Raw genomic sequence first — 10,538 nt, forward strand, 5'->3', positions numbered from 1 at the left:
TTTAAGACCAGGAGGAGGTTCTTAGCTGTGTGTTCGGGGGCGGGTTTTAACGTAATAGCGGGTGATACCACTTTTAAGATCCAATAGCAGGCAGTAGCGAGACCTTGCCGATACTTTCAAACCTTCTTGTATATGAAATGTCAAAGTTGCAGTAAGATGATTTGTGACGTTAGCACGACTCCAGCCTTTTCATCTGGAAGACATTTTATTTAGGGATTTTGATCATCTTCAGTAGAGGTATCTATCTAGGAATCGTCTGGTTTTGATCGGCATTGTACTTAATATCACCTAAATGTACTATTGCTTGAAATAACTTCATTAACAAATAAATAAATATTTCTAAACAAAGCGCATCTAGATTCGTCATATTAAACAGATCAGCGCTATAACATAACCCTATACTACTATATGCATTAATACAAATTTGACAAAAAATATTTTCAGTCGGCCAATTAAACAAAGCAACCTCTAAATGCATGTACAACTATTCATTTATTAACAATATAAGTATGGAAAGCAGAGAATCAATTATATGGTGCTGTATTAATAAACAAATTACAATGAGAACATATTTTCCTAATAAAACTGTTAAATCAGATCAGAACACACACACACACACACGTGATAAGGAGAGAATTGGTTGTGTTGCATGGTGTTTTGTGTATATACACTATATTGCCAAAAGTATTCGCTCACCTGCCTTGACTCGCATATGAACTTAAGTGACATCCCATTCCTAATCCATAGGGTTCAATATGACGTCGGTCCACCCTTTGCAGCTATAACAGCTTCAACTCTTCTGGGAAGGCTGTCCACAAGGTTTACGAGTGTGTTTATGGGAATTTTTGACCATTCTTCCAGAAGTGCATTTGTGAGGTCACACACTGATGTTGGACGAGAAGGCCTGGCTCTCAGTCTCCGCTCTAATTCATCCCAAAGGTGTTCTATCGGGTTGAAGTCAGGACTCTGTGCAGACCAGTCAAGTTCATCCACACCAGACTCTGTCATCCATGTCTTTATGGACCTTGCTTTGGTCACTGGTGCACAGTCATGTTGGAAGAGGAAGGGGCCAGCTCCACAACTGTTCCCACAAAGTTGGGAGCATGGAATTGTCCAAAATGTCTTGGTATGCTGAAGCATTCAGAGTTCCTTTCACTGGAACTAAGGGGCCAAGCCCAGCTCCTGAAAAACAACCCCACACCATAATCCCCCCTCCACCAAACTTTACACTTGGCACAATGCAGTCAGACAAGTACCGTTCTCCTGGCAACCGCCAAACCCAGACTCGTCCATCAGATTGCCAGATGGAGAAGCGTGATTCGTCACTCCAGAGAACGCGTCTCCACTGCTCTAGAGTCCAGTAGTGGCGTGCTTTACACCACTGCATCCGACGCTTTGCATTGCACTTGGTGATGTATGGCTTGGATGCAGTTGCTCGGCCATGGAAACCCATTCCATGAAGCTCTCTGCGCACTGTTCTTGAGCTAATCTGAAGGCCACATGAAGTTTGGAGGTCTGTAGCGATTGACTCTGCAGAAAGTTGGCGACCTCTTCGCACTATGCGCCTCAGCATCCGCTGACCCCGCTCCGTTAGTTTACGTGGCCTACCACTTCGTGGCTGAGTTGCTGTCGTTCCCAAACACTTCCACGTTCTTATAATACAGCTGACAGTTGACTGTGGAATATTTAGGAGCGAGAAAATTTCACGACTGGATTTGTTGCACAGGTGGCATCCTATCACAGTTCCACGCTGGAATTCACTGAGCTCCTGAGAGCGACCCATTCTTTCACAAATGTTTGTAAAAACAGTCTGCATGCCTAGGTGCTTGATTTTATACTCCTGTGGCCATGGAAGTGATTGGAACACCTGATTCTGATTATTTGGATGGGTGAGCGAATACTTTTGGCAATATAGTGTATGTGTGTATTTTCTTTTTCTTTGTGCATGTGTTTACTTTGGGTGTTTTGCTTTTGTGTGGGTTGCTGTGTTTTCTTTTCTTGTTGTAGGCAGTATTCCAAGCCACATATTCATTTAGGTTAATTGGACTAGCGATGGGATTGGATGATGGATTAGCGCTTGTTTCTTTAAAAGACCAGCTGGGGACAGGTGTGAAGTGGCAGTACTGTGTGCGGGAAATTGGAACTGGCTTAACGAGAGGCGAGAAGAAGAAGAAGAAGAAGAAGAAGAAGAAGAAGAAGAAGAAGAAGAGTTTCTGCGCCAGTGTTTCCAGTAAGGAGTGCTCTGCTGTGAGTACGATTGGTGGCTGTGATTTCTGATGCCCAGCTGAGTTTTAACTCCCGACTGCTACTGAGCATGGACTTTGGACTCTGGTTTTGTGTTTATTCTTTCCTGTATCCCTGTGACTTGTAATAAAGAATTGTATATTTGAGTTTTGTCTGGTGATGTTTTTCCACTGTGTTCCACACCTTGCAAAACGAACCTGTTTTGGTAGGGAGTTCCTGGGGTCTCCATTTATACCCTAGGTGGCGTAGTCGGTTTTGAAGAAGCTTTTGTAAATTTAATTTAACTGCTGTTAATCACACCAAACCCCGACACACACACACACACACACACACACACACACACACACAGTCTTTGTTGGATATGCCATACCATATAATGTTCCCTCAAAACATGCATATGCAAACAAACCCTGCTATGCCTGTCCGTATCCAGCGAAGACACTACAGCTGGAATATAACCGAAAACATCTGGACGTCTGGATTTGAGAGCGTTCTATTTATTTGTGGTATTAAGGACTGTGCAGCTTCACCTGTCATGATCACTGATGTTGACAGTTGATTTACAAAAGCATGAGAGCTCATCCGTCCCTGTTTTGTCATATAATAACAATCTTAGCTTTGCATAGCATGCTAAGCAAATATTAAATAGTACTGGGTTCTAATTAGTTTTTCTTGCTATTTATTAAATCTGGCTAATTACACATTTTGTTAAAGCAATCATATGTTTATGGTAAGAGTTTCTCCAATATCTTTATTTTAGTCAGTCAGAATAGGCCTAACAATTTTAAATGTACTTTTTTTTTTTTTTTTTTTTTTTTTTTTTTTTTTTTTCCCAACCCTGACAAGGATTTAGAATTCAAGTTTATATGCTCTGACAAACTAGTAAATAAAATCCAATTCATTTGTGTGCAAAAATCAGGCCTTGATTCATGTTATTTCCCTCAGATGGCAACTCTATATATGTTTTTAGAGTCGCTGGCACAAACCTTGAAATCTCGTTCTGTGAAACATGACAATTCTTTCATTGTTTGCCACTGCTAACCTGCACTGTTTTGAAAATAGAAATGTAGGTCACAAAAGAGTAGTTTGCACATGTAAACAGCTGCCTATAGAGAGTGAACAATCAAAATGCCTAATCAGATGTTTCTGGCAACACTAGCCATGACTCGGCTAGAGAAGCTGTAAAAGAACAGAGTTGATCACAAACAGCACAGGAGTCTGATATGGACATCCTCCAGCTTATGCCCAAGAAGCAAACACAGACGCATAACAAAGACATTTTCTAAGAGATCGGTGGGAAATAAAGGTTGATAACTGTAGTTTGAATTTCAAATGAATGAATTGAGTGCACTTGTGAAGGACAGTGCACTAAGCAATATTACAGCAGATTAAACATGGATGGTGCTTCGTCTACACCACTTAAACATGAATGGTGTAGATGACGCACAAGCTTCACCAAACCTTGCTTCACTAAACGTTACTTCACTATGAGTTACTTCACTAAGCAAATTAAACCATTCCCAGCTGAAAGTTTAAACAGGGATAGATTTAACCATATATCACAATGTTTAATTTTTTTCTACTGCTCCTTTTCCTTCTCTCCCTTTCTGTAGCACGTCTAAGGTTTGGATCTCTTAATCCGAATGGGAGATCAAGGGTAAAGTTAGCTTTACTGTCAAAAGAAATTTAGCAGAGAAAGTTAGTTTTTTCCTTCAGTGAAGTTGAATGGGGTATATGCTGGAAGGGACAGTGCTATCTCAGTCATGGGACAAAATTTAGTAGCAATCTTGTTTTTTATGTAGCATTGTTTTTCAGTGTTTTATCTACACTAGAGGTAGTAAATGCCATGTGATAGCTAGTAAAAACAAAGACTGAAAGAATTCATTTTATATTAGCAAATGTATATGTCACTAATGTAAGTCAAAAGTATATGGAGGTTCTTAAAAAAGGACACACATCCTGTATCATGTAATTATGTTATATTTCTTATATTTGCAATATTTCTGAGACAAAAGAAGGCTATCCTAGTAATATTATCTACATGAGCTTTATATGAAAGACTGGAGCCAATAATTACACCAAAGACTTTTATTGCTGCGCATAATGAAACAGGTCATCCAGAGTTACTCAGCAGTCAGAAAGCTTATTTCTAGCTGCATGTGTTCCTGTCAGACTTAAGCAGGAGGAAGTAAATAAGCTTTCAGTATCTCATGTCCTTTATACATTCATCAATTTTAATAAGCTCTCATTAATAAGATGCCTCTCATCTGGCTTTGGTGAAGCATACAACTGTGTCATCAACATAACAGAGGAAGGTAATACAATGTTTATGAATAATTTTACCCAGATTTGGGCCTAAAACAAAACCTTACAGATAAAGATAAGCACAACTGCTGTGGGACAAGATTTTCTAGAATCTTCGAGATAAAGAGGAGGTTTCATATTGGACTATAGATGGACAGATAACAGGGTTCAAAATCAGTTTTTTTAATCATGGGTTTGATAACTGCTTTTCAAAAAGATTTAGGTGCACAGCCAGTGTTATAAGAAAAGAATTAGAAAAGTTTTGATTGCTTCTGGTATTATCTGTTTAAAGAAACAAAAGTAGGCAAGTGATCAAGTTGATGATTCTGATGAAATTAGAATCAGATCCTGAAATAAGTAAAAGTAGTTCAGTCTCTCGAAGAGGATTAAAAAATTCTAACTACTGATAATATCTGAGTATTATTTTTTACCAACATGATTAGTTATTCAATTGTCTGGTTTTAAATTTATAGTATGTTTTTTGCCTGATATTTTCAATTTTGCTATTTATTAAATTATTCATAAAGTCTTTGTTGATACATATTGACTGTGTGCATTTGTGGAGGTCACATTAATAGTGGGACAGTATTAAATAAGAATCTAGAATTATTAGTGTTGTCTTCTATTAGGGTATATGCTGTTCTATCAGCACTAAGATTTTCTGTAGCTGAAGGAGGCTCTCCTTGCATGCTGTTTTCAATGCTCCTAGTGCTATTTTTTCTCTCTAATAATTTTTCTTTTATGTGGAGCCTATCTAGAGTGTGGCAGAACAATGACTCCAAACATTCTGTTTCCTGATCCAGTCGAGGTCAGATGGTGATCCACAATACACACTTTACAACAATAAACACTTAAGATGAGAAGGCATCTAGTATTTTACATTTCAAAGGTGCAGGCTGTGCATTCAGTATGATCCAAATTTATGTTAATTAGGTTACTAAAACAAACTTTGAGCATTTCTCCATTTTTGTTTAGTTCATTATGGAACCCAAGTGACAGAGAAAGAATGACCATCCTACACTCAACACTGAACAAGCTTAATGCTTGCCATGTTAAAGATTTTTTTTGGTGATATTTTAGAGATATCCAGTGTGGAAGTGAAAAATACAACAAAGAAAAGAAGTATAGTTTAAACACCAAGTAACTCGGTGCAAATAATTCAAAACAGGGACCATGTCACAGGAACCTGATTATTCACAAGAATTTAACAAAGTAAATGAAGTCAGATGTTTCAGTTCATGGGATGGCAATCAGGTGTGAATTTATCATCCTCTTGTGTTTCAGGAACATAAACATAAACATAAACTCTGGGCAAATTCTATAGGACAAATGATAAGTTCCTTCAACCCATTGTACAGGATTGATCACCAATTTCTGGAAATGTCTGATTCAAATTATTGCTGCTGAAATTGAAATCAAAGGAACAAATAAATAAATAGATAGATAGATAGATAACAAAAACTGTAATGTTTTGCATCCTTTGTCTTATTGAGTTCCCTTTATCTGGACTAGTTTCAGAACATAGATGAAGTTCTGATTACATTATTACATTTCAGGTCAAAGATCCTGTTCCCATCTGTTCACTGTAATACAAGTAGTGGTTTATTTACCTATTTAAGAGAATTTATTTTATTTGTATAAATGTTTGGTAGACTGGTTTACCTGAATATCAGAGTTGCTGTAGCTGTGTTAAATTAGGCAACTTTAGGTGTGTCTTGACTCTTAAGAAGTCTCGTAATTGCAACTAACTGAAGAATATTATACCTAATTTTGAACTGTTAATGCTCCATCCTCTTAGCATTGTTCTTAGCAGCTAATTCCTTTATCAGGCAGGATTTTAAAGACTTTATCCTGAAAACATTCTGGAAGTAATTTGTTGCCGCATATTGGTGTCTTTAGGGAGAGAAACTCCTTCTGTAGAAATGTCTGTTCCATTTGTTCCTCATCAGAAACTGAGTGAATGGTCATATGGTTGTTGGTTATTTTTTTGACATCCCAGCTGTACAGCATATCTGTGGGATGATTTGCCTTTGTTTTCAATATTTCTGTTTCAACCCATGAGGGGACAAGATCACTTTCAACAACTGGAATGTGCTGCAAAAAAAGTTTAAATTTGGTCATTTTAGACCCCTCGATTAGAGTCTAATAATTGGGGAAGCATTAAGATTTTTGCCCCGTCATATGAAGTGTCTGATCATACCATTGCGAGAGTTAAAATAAGGAGGCTAGGATATGATTTGGGAAGGATTGAAATATGTATAGAAATGTAGTTGAAAACATTAATCCTCCCAAATAGTGTAAGTGGTAGGTCCATCCTGTTAGCAAGATCATTCCCTAGTTCTAAACTTCTCGAAAGGTTTAAGCAGATTCAGCTTATAAAGATTCGTCAAGTCCTCATAAATATTTAATACCTGCAGGTGAGAGTTTGAAAGAAAGTTTTAAAGTTACTTGAAGTTTTAGATATAAATACAGATATGGGCATTATTTTAATTTCGTCAAAGTTAACCTAGTGTCCAGAAAAGGAACTATATGAATGCAAAAGATTTGGCTATTTTATGTGAGTCAGTGTTAAAGCCCTATAAATCAAGGTTATTTCTTATAGCTTCACTTGCCAATATGAACAGGGATGGGTTAAGTGGGCATCGCTGTCTGCATTCTCCAGACAAAGGAAACCAAGCAGGTGGCTCCACTGATGACAATATTGGCTTCAGATTTGTAGAGTGATTGGATCAGGTCCATAAATGTCCACAAAAATCACCTTTCTCAAGCATTTAAAATAAGTATGGCCATTCAACACAGTCAAATGCCTTTTCGGTGTCTAGGAAACAGATACTCCAGGTGTACAATTTCTATTAGCAGTGTGGATTATATGACACCTTAGGGTATCTGAGGACAGAATGTTAAGTACAAAGCCTATTTTCACCAGTATGGGAAGGTGCATTTCTCTTAGCATTTTAGATACTCTTTTAAAATTGGCACCAGCGGCACATTGTAATGGATCTTTTCCTTTATGACTGTGTAAGTAAAGGAGTTTGAGAAACATTTAATCTCTCTACCTTTCTCAAGCATTTAAATATGGCGTAAACATAACTGAGATTTGTTTGTAAAATTTACCCTGCAGAATCAAGTTTAGCATTCAGTTTGTGTGTTAGCCCTTTATTAGTGGTAAAGCATACATCTCCAGGAAAAGATAAAACATCTATCAAAAGAATGTATCTTGGCGTCAGAAATTATGGACGTCTTTTCAACGTCTTATAAAGTCAACTACAGACATTGTGTCTGAAATTTTTGTTTTATTTCACTGGGGACAAATGTGACACTAAGACAGTTACAATAAACATTTATTTATAGTTTAAGCCATTGCTTTTAGTTGCAGAAGGGCTTTTCTGTGACATTTCTTTATGAGCTTAAATGTTTTTATAGAAGTCGTCGCCAGTTTCAGCAATTTGTCTAAGGAAGCCCAGGGGAAAGTCTTCCTGAGAGACCCATCTTTGGACTAAATACTAAACATACAAACAAAATAATTTACATTTACACAATGCATAGTTCTTATTAAACAGTTCCATTGTGTAGTTGTTCCCTGTCTTGTGACCTCGACTCTGTGTTAAGATCGTGGCCATAGAAGCACAAAGCTTTCCTTGTGTGCAATCAGAGTATCACACATTCCAAACATTATTATGATCATTTGTGAATCCCACTGACCAGCCATGCAGTCATTTCTCTTTCTGTACTGCTAGAATGTGTGTTATTCCCTTTGGGGAATAACAAAGTGGTCTGTCTGTCTGTCTGTCTGTCTGTCTATGAACAATTTGTGTGCACAGGCTGGACTGTTCACATGAGGCAGGTTGGGTAGAGGATTCATGTTGTTTTGTGAAAATTCTGACCCTTCCATTTGTATAAGTAAGCAAAAACAGATATTCTTCAGACCTGTGCAAACTGCAGCCTCAGCTTACTATTCCTGGCTGACAAAAATGGAGCCCAACTACTTCAAGGTTTTGATGTGTTGTCTGAGATGCTTTTCTGCCTACCACAGTTGTGTTCCAACAAGTGTTCCAAATAACATGCACCTTTGTGTGTATACAGTTTTAGTAATTAAACTGAGGAATTTTGATGACACAATGTTTACTCTAAATTAATTTATTATAGGGCACCTTAGCAGCTTAGCATAGAGATGCAGTATGTCAAATTTCAGCCTGATCCGATGTACAGTTCAGAAAAATTTCTGACCATATCTCAGGGGAAGAAATTCTAACCGTTTTAAAATGGGTTACAAACACTTAGGCTCCTAAATATATCTAATAGCAGCAACCTGAAAGGACCAAACACTCCACTCAAACAGCATCCCAGTGGCTAGTTCTTGCGCACATACATGCAACAATAAAAAGGCCATACATAAACATACAAACATCAGGTTTTGTGACAATAGATCACTGTTAGTTGCATGAAATACCTGGGGAAATATGATTAGCTGAAAGTGACCATGTTTCACAGCTATTTGAACTTCAACCCCTTTGAATACAAAAAGTGCCTATGAGGGCAAAAGCAACTTATGAATTTATAAATGGTTCAAAGGTCAACTTTGAACAAAGTAAAAAATCAAGCAAATCTTAAGCAAGTCTTAACTGAGTCATGTGCCTGAACACTGATTGGCTGATGATGGCCATGTTATTTCATTAATTAGGTTATCATCAAAAATCCAATAAAAGACTAGCTCATATGTGGACCATAGCAAATTTCAGTTTCATTAGACATTATTTCTGTCCTCTATGTCTGTCCAAGCCCTGATCTTTGAAGTTGACCTCACAATCTAGTCCTGTATGACATTAAATTTTGTGCAAATCTGTGCATGCACTTGTCAGTTAAAACTATTTGAGTAAATAAGCTTCTGCTTACAGCTGTCTACATTATTTTAATTGATGTTCACACTGTGACTCATGGCTCTTGAGAGATGGGTGAAAAGATAAACATATGCACTCTAGTGCCCTCAAGAGGCCCAATTTTCTCATTAGTTTTTATTTCAGAAGTTGAGATGTTTTAGCAGAGAAAATGTATAATGAGAACGAATCAGAAGAAAAACAATATTATATTGTATATAGCAGGGATGTTGCTAGACATAAATTTCTACCGGGGCACAGGCCCCCCATCACTGAACATTTTTGAATAAAACAATAAATGAGTGTAGCATTCATACTCTACAAACCTCACCATTATCTCATTTTGAATTCTCTGTTTCTTTTCTGTGGTATGAACCTCACTGGACTGGAAGTAACTGGTCTTAATATCACTCTCATCTATGAACTTGCCTCCATCACTTCCACTGCTACAGCATAGGCATGTTTTTTTTAAACAGTAAATCTTTGGCCTTCTTTAGCTGAAATGTTTGTAGTATGGATCGTAAAGCACAAAGTCTGGCAAGACTTTTTTAGATGAACAATTAAGTAATTTGGAAGAGCTCAAAACGTATACCATCATGCCCTGTCCGTCACATCTAGTGAACACCCAGGGAAACAACAGAAAGAATGTATTCCTCATCTTTTTTCTTTTTTTTTTTTACTTGTGGAGTGATACAAGCTTTTTGGTGGCAGCTTGAAAATTATATTTTTTAATTTTATTCATGAATCTTACAATTTCACATTAAAGGAAATAGTTATCTTTTTCCATCACAGTAAAAAAAAGATAGTTGAATATATTGTCAACTTTTATATTCTAATGGCAAAGTTCTACATTCATAAATGTAAATTTTCTAAATCATCTCCTAAACTATCCCTTTTCCTCTGTGAAATACAAAACCTTTTGAACTGTTTAAATCTAATAGAGAATCATAAATCTTCTCTGCTCTTGTCTCGACACTCTGATTTAATAAATGGAATTATTTATTATTTTTGTTATTTAGTTGGTTTATTTTTTTCCCTTTCCTTTTTAGTTATTTATTTGTCTCTTTATTTGTTAAGTTTACTCTGTCTACTGTTATCATTCATTCCTTTGCATAT

Source organism: Hemibagrus wyckioides, linkage group LG11 (assembly GCF_019097595.1).
Source record: "Hemibagrus wyckioides isolate EC202008001 linkage group LG11, SWU_Hwy_1.0, whole genome shotgun sequence".
NCBI classification, from domain to species: domain Eukaryota; kingdom Metazoa; phylum Chordata; class Actinopteri; order Siluriformes; family Bagridae; genus Hemibagrus; species Hemibagrus wyckioides.